Raw genomic sequence first — 16,275 nt, forward strand, 5'->3', positions numbered from 1 at the left:
CCCCCTTGGTCTCTGCTCTCAGGTAGTGATGTCCTGTTCCCCCTCACCCCCACTGTCCCCACCCCACCCTCCTTCCCAGTCAACATAGGGGTGCTCCACCTGGCTTTTCCTCCCCTGGCAGCAAAGGATCTCTTATTGGCTGCCATCACCATGGCAAACCCCTGTCTCCGCTCCCCTCCCTCACTTTTCAGAGCCCGCAGATCTGTGGAGTTCAGCTTCTCAGGGCTGGAAGGGAAGGCAGGTGAGGAAGGAGGGAGGGCTCCTGACAGCCAGGGCAGCCATACATTTGAGGTTTGCTTGGATTCCAGATCCTGACTTGGAATGCAGTGCGGCCTCTATTGCCTCCACACACTGAATGAAATGCTTCTGCTATCCTCAGGCGCTTCAGTTCCCTCTCACATGGGCCCGCTTGGCCTGAGGCTCCTGGGTGGTGGCCTGTGACACTCATGGAGAGTGTGTTGTTCAAAGGCACTCACTGAATGTGGAGCAGAATGATGTCTCTCCTGCTGTCCCTGCAGCCCTGTGGGGGGAGTTCAGGAGAGGACAGCTGCATAAGCTGCAAACCCCAAAGTCAGGCAGGGCTATTGGTCATTCTGACACCCCCAGGTTTCCTGACAAGTATCCTTGAGTCCTGATGAGGAGTCATCTTGGGAGACATATATCCATGTGGGCCCCCCTGCAGAAGCCCGCAGGGCCTGGGCCCCAGCTGTGGGAAGCAGGCTGGGATCTCTGCAGAGCAAACATTCCACACATCCTCTACATTCAGCAGGCCACCTTCATATCCTTGACGATGATGTTGTAGTTAGAAAAAGGATTTCAAAGCATGGGCTGAGTTCAAGGTAACCTTTAATCATTATGTGCAGTCTCAGTGACCAGAGGTGGGTGGTCGAGGGTGAGGATGATGACATTGATGGGAGGTGATGTCATACCGAGGTGGGGTGATGTCATTCTGAAACACACTGCACAGGGATGATCCTCAAAGTCATCAAGTCATGTGCAAGAATCCCAAAACAAAAGGACAAACACTACATGATGTCACTTATATGATATACTTAGAATCAGGCAAATTAATAGAGTTGGAAAGTAGATTAGAGGTTAGGGAGAAAAGGATGGTTTTAATGGTTACAGATGAATGTTAGGGAGATGAAAAACTTCAGGAGATGGTTGGTGACAGTCACACAACATTGATTGTATAGAGTGCCACTGAATGGGATACTTAACAATGTCAGTGGGCTGGGATGTGGCTCAGTGGTACAGGGCTCGCCTAGCATGTGCAAGGCCCTGGGTTTGATTCCCCACACTAGAAAAAGGGAAAAACTTACATTTTGAATGTTTTGCCACCATTAAAAGTGAGTCCTTCCCCAAAAAACTGAGTGAGGAAGGTTGGGTAGTGGAAAGCAAGGATGGTCACATGGAGGTGCCCCCAGGAGGAGTCCTGCTCTGCAGGGCACCTCAATCCTCTTGCTGCACCTGTCCTCTCCTGTCCACAGTCTGACAGTGAGCAGCTTAGCCTCCTGCATCAGGGGCTCCCTGGGTTCCCCAAGGGCATGGAAGGCACTATAGATGACCCAATCCTCCCCCCCAGTATCCCACCACATTTAGGAACCTCCAGGGTAAAAATTAGTCTGGGTTCCTACCTGTGGCTCCCCCTGGTAGACCCAGGCTGGTCATGTGTGCGTGAGGACTCACTGGTCCTGAGCAAATGCCACAACACAGATGTGGCTGACACCTCCTGAGGGTCGCCAGGGGGATATCATGCTTTCCTGGGACCCCTGCATGAAGCCCTTGCCAGCTCCAGGCCTGTCTCTCATAGGGACTTGCCATTGAACTTAAGGCCCACTTGGGTAATCAGAGATGATCTCATTTTGGGATCTTTAATGACATCCGAGGAAATCTTTTTTTTTTTTCCCTAATAAGACCACATTCACAGTCATTAGGATTAAGATGTGGATGAATCTTTCTCAACTGACTCTACTGAATGGAAATGTCACTTGGCCTCTGTGACCCTCAGTTTCTTCATTCATAAAATGCAGACAGTATTGCTACTTCACACAGTTATGAAAACTAAAGTAAAAGAGTGTGTACGTAGCAAATATTCTATGAGTACCATTTTTATCATGCAGATTCTAATCCCATGGTCATCACCAATTCCTTGACCATGCCCACTGCTGCTCACCTCTGTGACATCTCCTATTCCCTCCTTGATCTTCCTCCTCTGGCTCCTGACATTCTCTGTGTTCCCCAAACTCCTAGCACAGTAGCTTCCATGTAGAATGTGCTTAAATACATAGCACCTTTTAAAATTAATCCATAGCCCTAGGCCAGACTGGCTTGAGTTCTCAGGACCATGGAGGAAGCAGTAGTGAGAATCTAGTTCCTCCCTTGGCCACTAGGGAGGAACTTAAAATTCACAAGATGGGGATGCTCGACTTGGCTCTGCCACCTCAGAGCTGTGTGACCTTAGTCTAGCATCTTAACTTCTTTGAGCCCCAGGTCCCTTATCTGAAAGTGAAGCTGATGATGTCTCTCTTGTCGGCCTAGCTCTGGCTCAGAAAAGCTCAGCTGGGATGCTGTGGGAGTGAAGTGCTCCCTGAGCACAGCCTCATCCTCATTCTGACTCAGACCAAAGGCTACCTCCTTTGACTCCAAGTGCTTGCCCCTGCTCAGATCCCCTTCTTTTTTCAGGTGGGCTTCTCTGCCTCCTCTTCCATTTCTGATCCATCACCCAGGTTAAGGTCCGAGGCTGCTGCCTCTCCTGGCAAGAGCTTCCTCACTCAGCCTGTCGCCTTCAGATAGCCCGGTCCTGAGCAGATTGTGCAGGCTGCAGACTCATGACCGGGGACTTCACATCCAGGCACTAGGCCTGCCTCCCCGCTCGGGTCCCCCTGGCACCATCAGGATTAGCCTGATACCAGAGAAAGAAGGTCCATTGTGTATCTCAGGAGGGGCCTGGCAGGGGCCTTTGGACCTAGCACAATGAGGAGAAAGGAGATTGAGACTGCGTGGGCAGCTAGATATAGGTCAAGTCTGTGCACTCTCTAGTCACACAGACCCTCTAAGCTTCATTCTCCTCACCTGCGAATGGAGACAGCAGTCTTTGCAGCGCTGAGGGGCAGACCACCCTGACACAGAGAGTAGGACCCTGACTCATGACACATTCTTTGTGCTGGTGCAGGGCGGAGGCTTTTCTCATCTAATTGGTACATCTCTGTGCAGAATTAAGGTCAGAAAAGCAAGGTTCGGACATGTGACATGACTAGCCAAGGGTTGACATCTGCAATCACTCTGCACTGGTCAAGCTCTTACCCCAGAGCTGGCCCCACTACTGACATGGGCTCAGACCCTGGCTCCAAGTGGGAAGGCACCTTGCCTCTTCGAGAAAAGGAGCTCCAGTTTGGCTTCAGTGTCACTTAGCCACGTGAGGATGTGAGCAGGCAGCCTGCTGGCTCGTGCCACCTTCCACTGGCAGAGTGACCAGTGGTCAAAGATGGAGTGGCCTGGGTGACAAGCACTCTCCAGAGCCAGCTGTTCCTGTCTTCAGTGAGCTCCAGGCAGTGCCTTCGCTGCTCCTCCTACCTCCTTTCCTGTCCTGCCTCCTTCTCACCTCTACTCCAGCACCAACCAGCTCAAGGGAGCCCTGAAGGACACTGAGCTTTTTCACCCTGACCCTGACCTGAGCAGTTCCCTGGCAGAATGACCTCTTCACCAGATTCTGACCTGTCCTTTATGCTCTGACTGGGGTCCCTCCCTGGCTCCCCTGGCTTCATGCTGAGTAGGGAGCCCATCTCTGGCTCCCACAAAGCCCTGACGTGTCTAATGGTGTCTCTGAATCAACCAAGTGTGATGACATTGGGCCTCGATCCTTCTTTTTTCGTGGTCCAGGGTTGTTTTTAGTGGGGTCAGGGAGGGCCTGGGCCAGTGGTTCTTGGAGGGCGGGCAAGAGAGAGGCCATCTTGAAAAGGTTTTAACATCTCTGTCCAACTCTCTCTCACCCCGGGTCAGAGCTGGCTGGAGACAGGTGGGGTGTGGAGACAGAAGTTCAGAGGGGTGGTTATTTTTAAAAATACCTCTAGGCAATTCCTACTGGAGACTGGCCTCTCACAAGCATCCTTGCCTTGGGAAGGCCACTGAGCTGCCCAGAGAGACAGAGGTACACCCCTTGTTCATAGGGTTTGGGAAACTCAAGTTCGCACTCAGGCCTTGAGACAAGGAAGCCAACAGCAACATTGGCATTAATGCCTGAACTTGACCCAGTTAAGTGGAAGGGGGTGGGTATTTGGGGTAGTGAGAGCTGGTGGAAAGAGGGCCTAGGGGTGAGAGCAAGTGCAGTACCCCAAGGTTCCTCTGCAGTTGTATAGAGACCCTCCTTAGGCTGATAATCTATCAGTGATAAACTATTTCTTTTTTGTTTCAGAGTTTGACCACGTCCTGAGCTGGTGAAAGATGCCTTCTGTGACTTTCAGTCAGATCAGCCATCAGATCCCAGCAAACATGACCCTCGCAGGTAGGTCCCCACATGGCTTGGAAGCATGAGCTATTTCTCTGCACATAATGATTTATGGATGCACAGAGACATGTCTACTTGCAAGGCCAAGTAGAACCTGACCCCAAAGTTAAGCAGAAAAGGAGACACACATAATATGAAAACAGGGCTTCACGTTTCTGAAAAGTAATGCAGGCCAACATCATCATCTAAACTCGGCTGTCAGATAACCCACAACCACACTAGTGGGATACTAATAATGTATTGCCCAGCTGTGAAATCTCCCAAATTAGTGATTTTTAATTTTTTTTGTGTGTGTAGTATTGAAGATTGATCCCAGGGTGCTGTGTCACTGCTACATATCCAGCCCCTTTTCAATATTCTATTTTGAGGCAAGGTCTCACAAATTTGCCAAGGGTGACCTTGAACTTGTGATTTTCTGGCCTTAGCCTCTGAAGTTGCTGGGATTACCGAACATGCCCCAGTACACCTGGCCTTAAAGTAATGATTTGTCCCACCATGGTGGCTCCTGACCATCTCAGTCCCCAGGTGGTGGATGGGATTATAACTGAAGTCTTTCTTCCTTCTGCTCATTGGTGTATTTTTTCTTTTAAAGTTTTTTAAATGCCCATGTGGTATTTCTGCAGTCACTTATGTTTTCAACTGTGAAAGAAAATGAGGGAAGAGCACTTGGCTCTGTGCTGGGCAGATTGCTGCTGAGAAGGCCTGAGAATGCCGGACACAAGAGCATGTCCACTAGCTTCAGGGAAGTGGGGAGGGATGGACAGGGGTCACCACTGTGGCCTGGGTGGCTCTGAACTGTGACCTCCAAACACAGAGGAAGTTGGTGGTGGTGGAGATACACTCCTGCGTCATGGACACCAGTCATGTTGGCTTTGGCCACTGTGCTGGGAAGGTCAGGAAGAGCAGCCCCACTTACCACCCAGCAAAGGTGTGGAGCAGAGGGACAGTGAAGACTCCCTGTCCTGTCTTCTTCTCCACCCTTTGTGTGGCACTACCCAGGGCTTCTGGTAGAATGGAGCATGGATTTCCTACCTCCCAATGCCAAAGAAGTGCCCCATCCAGGGTGGGCATGAGGAGACAAAAAGCTGGGTCCCGGAGTCAAGCTGGGGGCTGGTGGTGGTGCTTGGAGTCTATACCTGAGGGTGCCTGGAATTTGGTGCTAGGAGGGGAGAAATACTGGAGGAAAGATGGGGCCACTGGGTGCTCTGGAAGGGGACAGATGAGGGGCTGAATCACTCACCAGAATTCTAAGGAGGTGGCTCCAGACGTGGGAGGCGTGGTTGCAGGTGGCTTGGGTACATTTCTGGAGCTGAAAACTCCAGGCCAACTCATGTGGACGTGGGTCTCTGAGGCCAGGCAGGGTCCCCAACTTCACCTGCCTGATGTTTACGCAGCCTACAAGGAGAAGATGAAGGAGCTCCCACTGGTGTCCATGTTCTTCTCCTGCTTCCTGGCTGACCTTCTGAATAAGTCATCTTACAAATATGAAGGTCAGTGAGGACTCAGTTGGGGAAGAAAGGAGTAGAGGCTCCCTCCTGTGCATGGGGGTGCAGTCCCCAGTCCCCATTTCATGAAACTCTCCTTCCTGTGCACATGCTCCTACCCAGAGTGCCAGGGTCCAAGCTGCAGGGGTCCAGCCTGGGGCACTAGATGGCAGCTGGGCTCTGAATCAGGCCCTTTCTAGAGCATTCCCTCTTAGTTTCACCTTTGTTCATTTCTTGAACAAACAACACCAAGGGGAACCAGGCAGAGAGTCCACCATCGGGAACAAACCAGAAGGGAAGAGGGGACACGGGGTGGTTGAGGGGTCTCCTAGGGAAGGAGGAGATGCTCTGAGAGTCTGGAGGTGGGAAGAGGGCTTCCTGCCTGGACTGTGGTGGCTGTACTGCTCGGGGCCAGTGTCAGAGATGGTTCTCAGACACTGGAGGTCCAGGTTCTCCTGCTGGGTGTGGTGGACAGGTCACCTCCTATTTCCTGTTGAGAGGAAGGGGTGGGGTTGGCCTGGCAGTAGGAGATGGTGGGTTTGGATGACCTGGGATTGTCTTTCCTGTTTAGGCTGGAGTGGGAGACAGTGTAGGAGGAAAGGTCAAAGCCAGTGGAAAGACAGTGCTGACTGGACAGAAAGAAGAGAACAGGGTAGGAACAGTCAGGGTCCACAGGCCGTGTGGTCAGTGGGTACCAGGACGAGGAGGAGCCTGGGTGGGCAGTGGGTAAAATGCACCACTGTCTGTCACCAGCAAGGACAATGGCTGCAAGAGCTAATCCTCAGAGGAGGCTCATGGTAGAGGCAGAAGCCAAGGCAGCTGCTATTGCTGTGGCTGGTGTCAGATATTACATGTCCCCAGGGCCCTAATTGAAGAGCCTGGGGCCTTAATGTGGCTATGGACCTTAGGCCCAATCAGCCCTCCAACCTTAGGTAGCAGTGCTCAGGACAGAACCAGGCCCCTGGCCACTGGTTTGCCACGGGGTCCCAGCTCTCCTGGTCTGTGTGCATGCTTTAGCGGGGCCCAGCTATTCTTCAGCAGGTATGCAGCCCTGGCTCTCATCCTGCAGCAGACACAGTGGACCTTAACTGGTGTGTCATCTCAGACATGGAAGTCATTGAACTAAACAAATGCACCTCAGGCTAATCCTTCAAAGTCATCCTGAAGCCACCTTCCTTTGATGGGATGCCCGAATTCAATGCCTCCTTTCCCTGGCAGCGAGACCCATCACTGGAAGAGATCCAGAAGAAACTAGAAGCAGTCAAGGAACGAAGGAAGGTAAGTGCTCCCCTTTCTTTCTTCTCTTCATCTTAGCGTGGGCAGGAGGGAGCTGGAGAAGACGGGTGGTGGCCATGAGCTGGGGTAAGGTCATATCTAGACAGGCCCTCCCAGGGACAAGGCAGAGGAAGAGGCTCCAATAAGGTAAAGAAAGAAGTGAGGACTCCCATCCTGCAGGAGCTCACAGCTTGGTTAGGAGGACAACGCACTGTGCCACTTGTCTCCCAGAGGTGGCCTTATATGAGTGACAAGAGTAACACAGTAAAAAATGTTAGGAATTTAAGGTAAGAATTTTTTCACTGGGAGGGAGGGGACAAGGCCATGGTACCTTTCCTCAGTAGGTCTTCTGGGTTTCCTATTGAGGCTCATGGCTCAACTCTGACGCCATTTTGGTATAAACTCTTCTTCATCCTTCAGCAGAAAATAATCTTTTCCTCTTTGGAACTCTTGTGGCACTTCCTCTCCACTCTTAAGAACTCTTCTCACATGTTAGTCTGGGTTTTATTTATGTATTTTTTAAATTTTAAATTTGTTCCTATTAGTTGTACATGACAGTAGTATGTACTTTGATACATCATATATAATGGAGTATAATTTCTCATGTACATTATGTAGACTCACACTGGTCATATAGTTATATATGTACGTAGGGTGATAATGTCTGATTCGTTCTACTTTCTTTCTTACCCCCATACTCCCTCCTCTCCCTTCATTCCTGTATACATTCTTTTTTAACGCCCTCATTGTGAATTAGCATCTGCATATCAGAGAAAACATTCGGCTTTGTTTTTTGGGGATTGGCTTATTTCACTTAGCATGATATTCTCCAACTCCACCCATTTACCTGCAAATGCCATAATTTCATTTTTCTTTAAGGCTGAGTAATATTCCATTTTATACATACACCACATTTTTTTATCCATTACTTGTTGAAGGGCACCTAGGTGGTATTTCTTATTTCTACTAACCTTTTCTTTCTTTCCTAGTTTGTTAGAATAATACCTGGAACTTAGTATGAGATCATCTAGTGTTTGTGAATTAATTAATTAATATGATGGTGGTGATGGTCCTGAGGATATTTAGAACAAAGCTGAGAAACATCAAGGGCTGTGGGAGCTCCGCAGGTGGTGGGAGGGTGCGGGAAGGTCCCTGCTTCCTGCTCACAGGTGGGAAAGCAAGCTCAGTGAGGCAGGCATGTGTCCTGAGTGCTGAACTCTTAATCCAAGGTGGTAAAAATGTCCCAGTGAGGCTTACCCTGAAGGTCCTTTCTCTACCTTTGTGCTTCCTCAGTACCAGGAGGCTGAGCTCCTGAAGTACCTAGCAGAGAAATGATAGCATGAACAAGAGGTGATCCAAAAATCCATTGAGGAAAACAACAACTTCATCAAGATGGCTAAGGAAAAACTGGCCCAGAAGACGGAATCCAATAAGGAGAACCTGGAGGCCCACCTTGCCCCCATGTTGGAATGGCTGCAAGAGAAGGTAAATGGTCCTGGATTCCAAAGGACACTCCTGGGGTGCTCCGTCTTCCTTCCATGGCAAGTGTATTTGGACCTACATATGTTTCAGGAGGAAGCAGCCTCATCAGGAATGGAAATAGTTCTGTTAGGCAGGATCCTTAGAGAGCTCCAATGGGATGCTTTGGAAATTTACAGGCAAGAAACACAAACCAAGCTCTGGGTTTCCTTAGGGAATTTTCTGCAGTAACACAACTAACAATTCTCATTGTCTTAGGGCCCTTGTATCCTTCATTAAATGGAGAAAGCTTGTTTAAGGAAAAGGAGTAGAGATAGACACATGGCTGCACATTCCTGGCTTCGTCCTTGAATGAACTGATTTAATGAAAGTTGCTGACTCTGAAGTCCAAGGTGGGACAAGCTGAGTCACCCATTGAGCAGGAAACAGTTTTCTCCAGACATTTTGATATGAACCAAGTGAGTATCAGGTTCTTTCCACTAGGATGCTATTTGTCAATAAACCAAATGGTGTCACCTGAATATGAGAAATGTGAGAGACTGGGGTTGGTCCTCAATGTCAGCAGAATAACAGCCCGTGCTGCACTGGAGAACATGATGGCCTCATTTCCTGAGTCTCAAGGCCGCCCCAGTTTCTCCTAAAGCTCCTGGGAAGCTCCAGCTCTGTTTTATTTCCAGGAGCCTCCTGCTGCGTGGTGACTCCCAGGATCTGATCAGTGGCCTTGTCCCATGGTGAGCAGCATGGTCACCACTCCTTCCCTCCCATCCACCTAGAAACTGTACTAGAAAGATCTGGTTTCTTCTCCAGGGATCTGTATGTTGTGCAGGTTCTGGCTCTGGTCAGTACATGCCAGCCCCTCACTCTGATGCTATCCTATGAGGGGCACCAAGGCCTCTACCAAGTACCTTGTGGGCGGGAAATAATCTGGGTCTGATTTCAGGCTTCCCCAATTAATAAGGGATGACTCGAGACAAACTCTAGAAGAAAAAATAATTCTACAGTCACAATAGGAGGGGGCATGGGCTCAGAGGCCAAGTCCAAAACAAATAATTGAGGCTGGTCCAGTGATAGAGAGTTTGAAAGACTATTTGCAAACACTGCTGTCTCATTATACTACTGCCTCACAAGTCCATGGTGGTAAGCAGAACAGGCATTATCCTTGATGTAGATGAGCAAACCAGTCAGAGAGTCAGATTACTTGTGCTGGGTAACACAGCTAACATGGGTAGAGTTAGGACCAGAAACCAGTGCTTTGGCTCTGGGTCCAGGTGGCTCTTTGCTTGCCTGTGTTAGGGAGAACAGCCCACCATTGTGTCACTAGGCTTTCATAACTGAGAGGGTTTTAGAGACAAGGAAAGGGAGGCTGGAAACCCAGGGCCTGGGAGCTCACCTGAGAAGCAATTGAAAAGGTTCACACTGGGGAACATGAGCTGTGGAGGTAAGGTAAACTCCAGGTACCAAGGTGCCAGCATAGACATTTAAGAGGGCATCTTTCTCTGGGACCTTGATCCTACTCACCTTTATTCACTGGAGGAGACAGCAGGTGGGGTGGGAAAACCTTCTGGGTCAGTCTTTGGGTCACCAATGGTATACACCAGAATTATTTGGTGCAAAGTTTAAAATTACACATACTTGGACCCAGCCACAGACCTACTACCATGGCTTTCTAGGGTTGGTCTCTGGGGACCATAGAGATTCCCAGGTGATGCTGACACATGGTAGAGTTGGAGAACCACTGCTTGATCTACACTGCTCTTTGCCTCCAACCCATGGGAAGTTCCAGGTCGTCTCTAGGGACAGAGCTCTAGATTAAGGTCTAGCTTGGGAGCCTGGGTTGCCTCAATGGGTCTACTTCAGGTCAATTCTTCCATTTGAACGTGATTATACCAGGGACTGGAAGGGGGGTCATTTACTCAGCACCTGCCAAATACAGGGTGCCATTGTGGGAACAGAGAAATACACACTAGAAGACACAAGGATCTGGAAGTTTGCACAGTGAGCAGTAGCATGAGGCAGGCAGGACACAGCGCTGAAGGTGGACGCTGCCTTCACAGACCTCAGGAGGTGCCAGAGCCGCCCTCCAGGCCCCGCCCTGATCGGAGATCCTGACCCACCTGGAGGAGTCACCTGAGGCCATGCAGCTGGCTGGCTGCAGAGGGCGGGGCCTGCCTTTGGGCTGGATTACAAATGAAGGCTCTCTTACTGTAAGAAAGCGGGTGAAGGAGGCGGAGGGGGTGGGCAATAAACAATAAGCGGGGTGGACCAAGAATTCTGGCAGATGGCGCAGGCTGATGACTTGTAGTCGGGGCTTTCAGTGGGCCTGCTCTCCTAGTGGCTCCTCCCGCACAAGCTACCTCAGCAGCTCCCTATAGTAAGTCAAGCCAAGCCGCCAGTCCAGCTGTCACAGTAGCCAGAGGAGGGGGAAAGAGGCTGGGGGCTCTGGGGGAGGCTGGGACCCACCTGTCCCTGGGCTCACTCACCTGCTGCCTTCTGCTCCTCCCAGGACACCTTGGCCGACACTGCTCCGCTGTTCCTGATGGCCATCCTGTGCTGCTCTTCTCTCACCCCTCTGCCTTCTTTTAGGCCCGGGCAGCCTGTGTGACCTGCCCTGTCCCTCCCTTTCTTCCCAGGACAAGCACGCGGAAGAGGTGCGGAAAAACAAGGAGCTGAAGGAAAACGCCTCCAGGTAAAGCCCAGAGGCCAAAGAAGTTTCCAGGACAGCTGGACAGTCCTGTAGCTCGCGATTCCAGCAGCCTCACCCGCCGGCTGCTCTCCCAGCGCTGGGGTTTGGGGAGAGTAGGGTGGCCCAGGGGCGTTTCCTCTGCTTTTGGTATTTGTACATGTAAAGAATTGACCAGTGAAGCCATCCTATTTGTTTCTGGGGAACAATGATGGGGTGGGAGAGGGAAAAGAAGGAGAGTTTGGAAAGGAGAAGTCATGGACATTGCGACACTACCCACTGCAGACTCAGCCGACCAAGGCCTCCGATTTTCACAGTTCTGCCTGGAAGAGCAGCCTCCAGGCACCATGTTGAGGGAAGATGACCCGGGGCAGTGGAAGTTCAGGGTGAATGATAGGCAGAGTCCTGAGGGGCCGTGGCTGCAGGGCCCACAGGATAAGAAGCCCAGCCAGAACAGTGCAAGGCAGACATGTCACTCTGCCTAGCAGCAGGAGGAAGGAGGTGTGTGTGTGTGTGTTTGTGTGTTTTAACCATCATCTTTTGATCATCATGACCAATGAAACATTTACCACAAGTCTCCAGTTCTTTATTTCCTGAATTTTTTGGGGGGTGACTGGTAGAAAGTTCTAGAAATTTATCCACCTCCCATCTGATAGCAGGTCTCTCTTAATTTTGCCATCCATGTATCTGAGGTGCTGCTGGGAGAGGTTGGTTAAATTATGCTGGCCTTTGGCATAATAGAAAGGTTTTCTTTTCCCTTCTTTTAAACCCTCCCTGTGGGTTGTTCCTTACTGGATTGAGTGTAATGAATTGATAAGAAAAGAAACCCAATCTTCCTTTCTATGGACTAACATTCTAATATGGTCCCCAGGATTCATTGTAAGAAGTTTCCTTAATCTGTTAGGCTGCTATAACAAAATGCCTTAGTGTGGGTCATTTATAAAGGAAAGAGATTTATTTCTCACACTTCTGGAATCTGGGAGGTCCAAGATCATCTGGTCAAAGATGTTCTCCACTCAGTCCTCATATGGCAAAAGGGTAAAATGAGGGTGAAGCCCTCATGAGCTCACCACCTACTGAAGGTCCTACCTCTTAATACTATTGCATGGGGGGTAGGTTTCAACATAGGAATTTGGGGGAAACCTCAACAGTCAGACCCTGGCAGAAGCCCTTCTCACCCTGGGAACTTTGGGATTCTCAGTTAATCACAAAATGTGAGCAAGAAAATAAAATGTTTGCTAGTGGAAGGCAGAAAGAGCCATTCAGTACCAGAAGTCATATTCTCCAGGACCAGCACCATGGCTGGAAACAGAAGCCCCTCCCACTCCTCCCCTGCAAACAGGAGCAGGAGGGCAGTCTGCCTTACTGGGGCCCAGGGCATCGCTACACCCTGCCCTGCACACTGTGGAGTTTTGTACAGCTTTGTAAATAAACTCTTTTATATTGCCTTTTGTTTTTTCCACCAGTGGTATTACAATTTAGCCTTGTTTTAGTAAAGGATAACTGGAAGATCAACATTGATGGTGGTGATGAGGAAGGAGGAGGCGGCAGCTAATGCTTTGAACGCTCTTACTAGATGCCTGGAAATTTTCTGAACTTATATATTACCTCACCTAATTTTCACACCAGCTGGAGGAGAAACTTATTTTTATTATCCTATTGTGTAGGAAAAGAAATTGAGGTATAGAAAGCATAACTCTTGCCCAAATTCACAAAGATAGTTAAGTGGAAGAACAGGGACTTGAATTTGGCAGCTTTCTCCCAGGGTCTATATTTTTAGCCACTTCACTGTGCTGCTTCTTTAAAAAAAAAAAAAAAAAAAAAAAAACTTTTTATTTGTTCATTATAAAAATACAGAATGTTGGAATTCATTGTCATATTCATGCATGCACACAATATAACACTATAATTTGGCCAACATCCTTACCCTTTCCCTTTCTATCTCCTCCCCCTTTCTCTACTCTACTGGTCTCCTTCTATTTTCTGTACTGCTTCTTGACATTTCCAAACTAGGCTGTGAGTTCTAGATCAGTGTTTCTGAAGCTGTGAGGTATGACTCATTGGATTGTGAGCTCAACTTTATTGGCCCTACCCAATCTTCCTTCCTTCAGAATAGAACAGAAAACTAAACATTAAAATGCATTCCAGGTAATAAGTACTTTTTTCCACAGAAATTGTATCTCAATTTTAGATTTTGTGTATGTATTTCTAGCATGCTGCATAAAACATATACATATAAATACAAATACGTATATATATGCATATATAAATATGTATTTTTAAATTAAGGCTGGCAATCAGACCCTTTAGAATGAGCATGGAGACAGGATGTCCACTAAGCCCCAGCACCCGACGCTGAAATTTCAAATTATGTGCTCTGCATGGGGCACCTTCAAAGCATTAGGAAACAAATCCTGCCTTTAAAGTGTTTACAAATGGGGCAGGAAGCTAAGTGGCAAGGCTATGGTTTTTAAATTTCCAATTTACATCAAAATCTCTGAGAGCTTGATAAAGTGCGAATTTCTTTGCCCTGGGAGTTTGTAAATAAAAATAATTGACTAAGCTTATTGTCTTTTGAGGACACCATCTGCTCTGGGACCTACAATTTAGCAATCATTTTCCGGTTTTTTCCTTTTAAAAAATGGTTTACTAAGATTAAATCTTATTTTAAATTATTTCTGGTAATTGGCAGGATTTATACTAAGTTGGTATTCACCAAGATGGGCAAACTTGTTGTTGACAGCTATTACCTGTCTTGATCTCCCAGTGTCCCTCTGTTTGGCTGCATACAGGGCCCTTCCAGCTGCACAACCCCTTCCCTGGGATTCTCTGGGCCTCCCCACAGTCCAGGAGCTGAAAGTTTTGGCACCGCAGGGGGCCTCTGAAGACTGTCACTTAAGCCTGACAGCTGCCATCCATTCTTATTGGTTGTTAAGTACAGTATTTATTTATTTTTAATTAACAGATAAAATTATATGATTCATCGTGAACAATGTGATGGTCACAGTTTGAACCATTCTGAACAACAGAAAACTAAGCCATAGGCAATGCATCCAAGGGCAAGAGGATGACAGGTCTCTGTCAACTGGAGTGGGAGAAGCCTTCCTGGAGAATAGGGAGCCTGGGAGCACAAGGACACTTCCAAAAGGCAGAGCAGAAGAGGCGGGCTGGGGCGCAGTGGGTGCTGTGCTGAGCGCTGGGGCAGGAGCTGACCTCCTAGAAGGGAACCCATCTCCAGTCAGGAAGAGTGTGTGCAGGAAGGGCACCTGGGGTCCCCATTATGATGCAGCAGAAGGAGGAACTGGGGCTGAGGAAGGGAGGACTGAAGCAGAGGTGTGTTTTAAATCCTGGTGCCCTAAATCAATGACCTTTGGTGGAGCTATAGCACTCCTGACAGGGGAAGGTTGGAAATGTGGCAGCAATTTTGGTTAGGACAGAAGAAGGTGCAGGTGGAGGCCTGGGATTCCATGTGAGCACCAGACAGTGTCTCAAGTCTCCCTTGACCTCCAAATGTAAATGAGAGACCTGTTCAGGATGATCCAAGCCCAGTACTTACAGGACCTAGCTTAGTTCTGCATAAGAACAGTGCCCAACCCTGGCCTTTCTAGCTCTGCTAATCCTGGGTTTTTCCCCTGATGGGGTAATGACCTTGAGTGTAGACTGAGAAGTGGGTTAGCTGGGTTAAATTGTGGTTCCATTCCAATTTTTCCAAGGAATCTCCATATGGCTTTCCAAATTGGTTGCTCCAATCTGCAGTCCCACCAGCAATGTATGAGTGTGCCTTTTCCCTACTTCCTCACCAACACTGATTTTGTTTGTATTTTTTTCAACTGCTCCCAGCTGTTGCTTCATAAAGGAGAAGGAATTTTAAACTAGGCAGTTGAAGAAACACTAACATCTCAAACTAACCAATTTTATATCCTTTTTTGAAAATTTTCTGAACATGAAAATTTTGCTTTAAAATATTTTTTTATTTTATTGATTTTTAAAAAAATAAATGACAGCAGAATGCATTACAATTCATATTACACATATAGAGCATGATTTTTTATATCTCTGGTTGTATATGAAGTGTATTCACACCAATTTGTGTCTTCATACATGTACTTTGGATAATGATGTCCATCATATTCCACCATAATTGCTAACCCTCTGCCCTCTCCCTTCCTCTCCCACCCCTTTCCCCTATCTAGAGTTTGTCTATTCCTCCCATGCTCTCCCTCCCTATTCCACTATGAGTCAGTCACCTTATATCAGAGAAAACATTCAGCATTTGTTTCTTTGGGATTAGCTATGTTGTTTGTATTCTTGATAACTGCCATTCTGACTGAGATGAAATGAATGGATTTAGAGAATATCATGCTAAGTGAAGTAAGCCAATCCCCGAAAACCTGAATGTTCTCTGATAAGTGGGTGCTGGTCCATAATGGAGGGGGGCTTGGGAAAATGGAGGAGCTTTGATTGGGCAAAGGGTAGGAAAGTGAAGAAAGGGAAGGAAAGATGGTGACATGAGATGGACATCATTACCCTAGATACATGTATGAGTGCACATATAGTGCAATGCTACATCTTGTATAACCAGAGAAATGAAAAGTTGTGCTGCAATATCACAGCAGAATGCATTACAACTTACATTATACATATATAACACAATGTTTCATATCTTTTGTTGTATACAAAGTATATTCACACCGTTCATGTTTTCATACATGTATTTAGGGTAATGATGACAATAACATTCCACCATCTTTTTTACCCCATGCCCCCTATCTTTCCCTACGACATCTTTGCCTATCTAGATTTCCTCTAATCCTCACATGCTCCCCTCCCAAACCCACCATGAATCAGCC

The 16,275-nt window shown here is 48.1% G+C and overlaps 1 pseudogene; it reads left to right on the forward strand.

The window, feature by feature from the left end:
• The first annotated feature begins 4,491 nt into the window (after positions 1 to 4,491).
• Positions 4,492 to 11,435, forward strand: LOC143410035 (stathmin-4-like; annotated as a pseudogene).
• Positions 11,436 to 16,275: the final 4,840 nt, after the last annotated feature.

Source organism: Callospermophilus lateralis, chromosome 11 (assembly GCF_048772815.1).
Source record: "Callospermophilus lateralis isolate mCalLat2 chromosome 11, mCalLat2.hap1, whole genome shotgun sequence".
NCBI lineage: Eukaryota > Metazoa > Chordata > Mammalia > Rodentia > Sciuridae > Callospermophilus > Callospermophilus lateralis.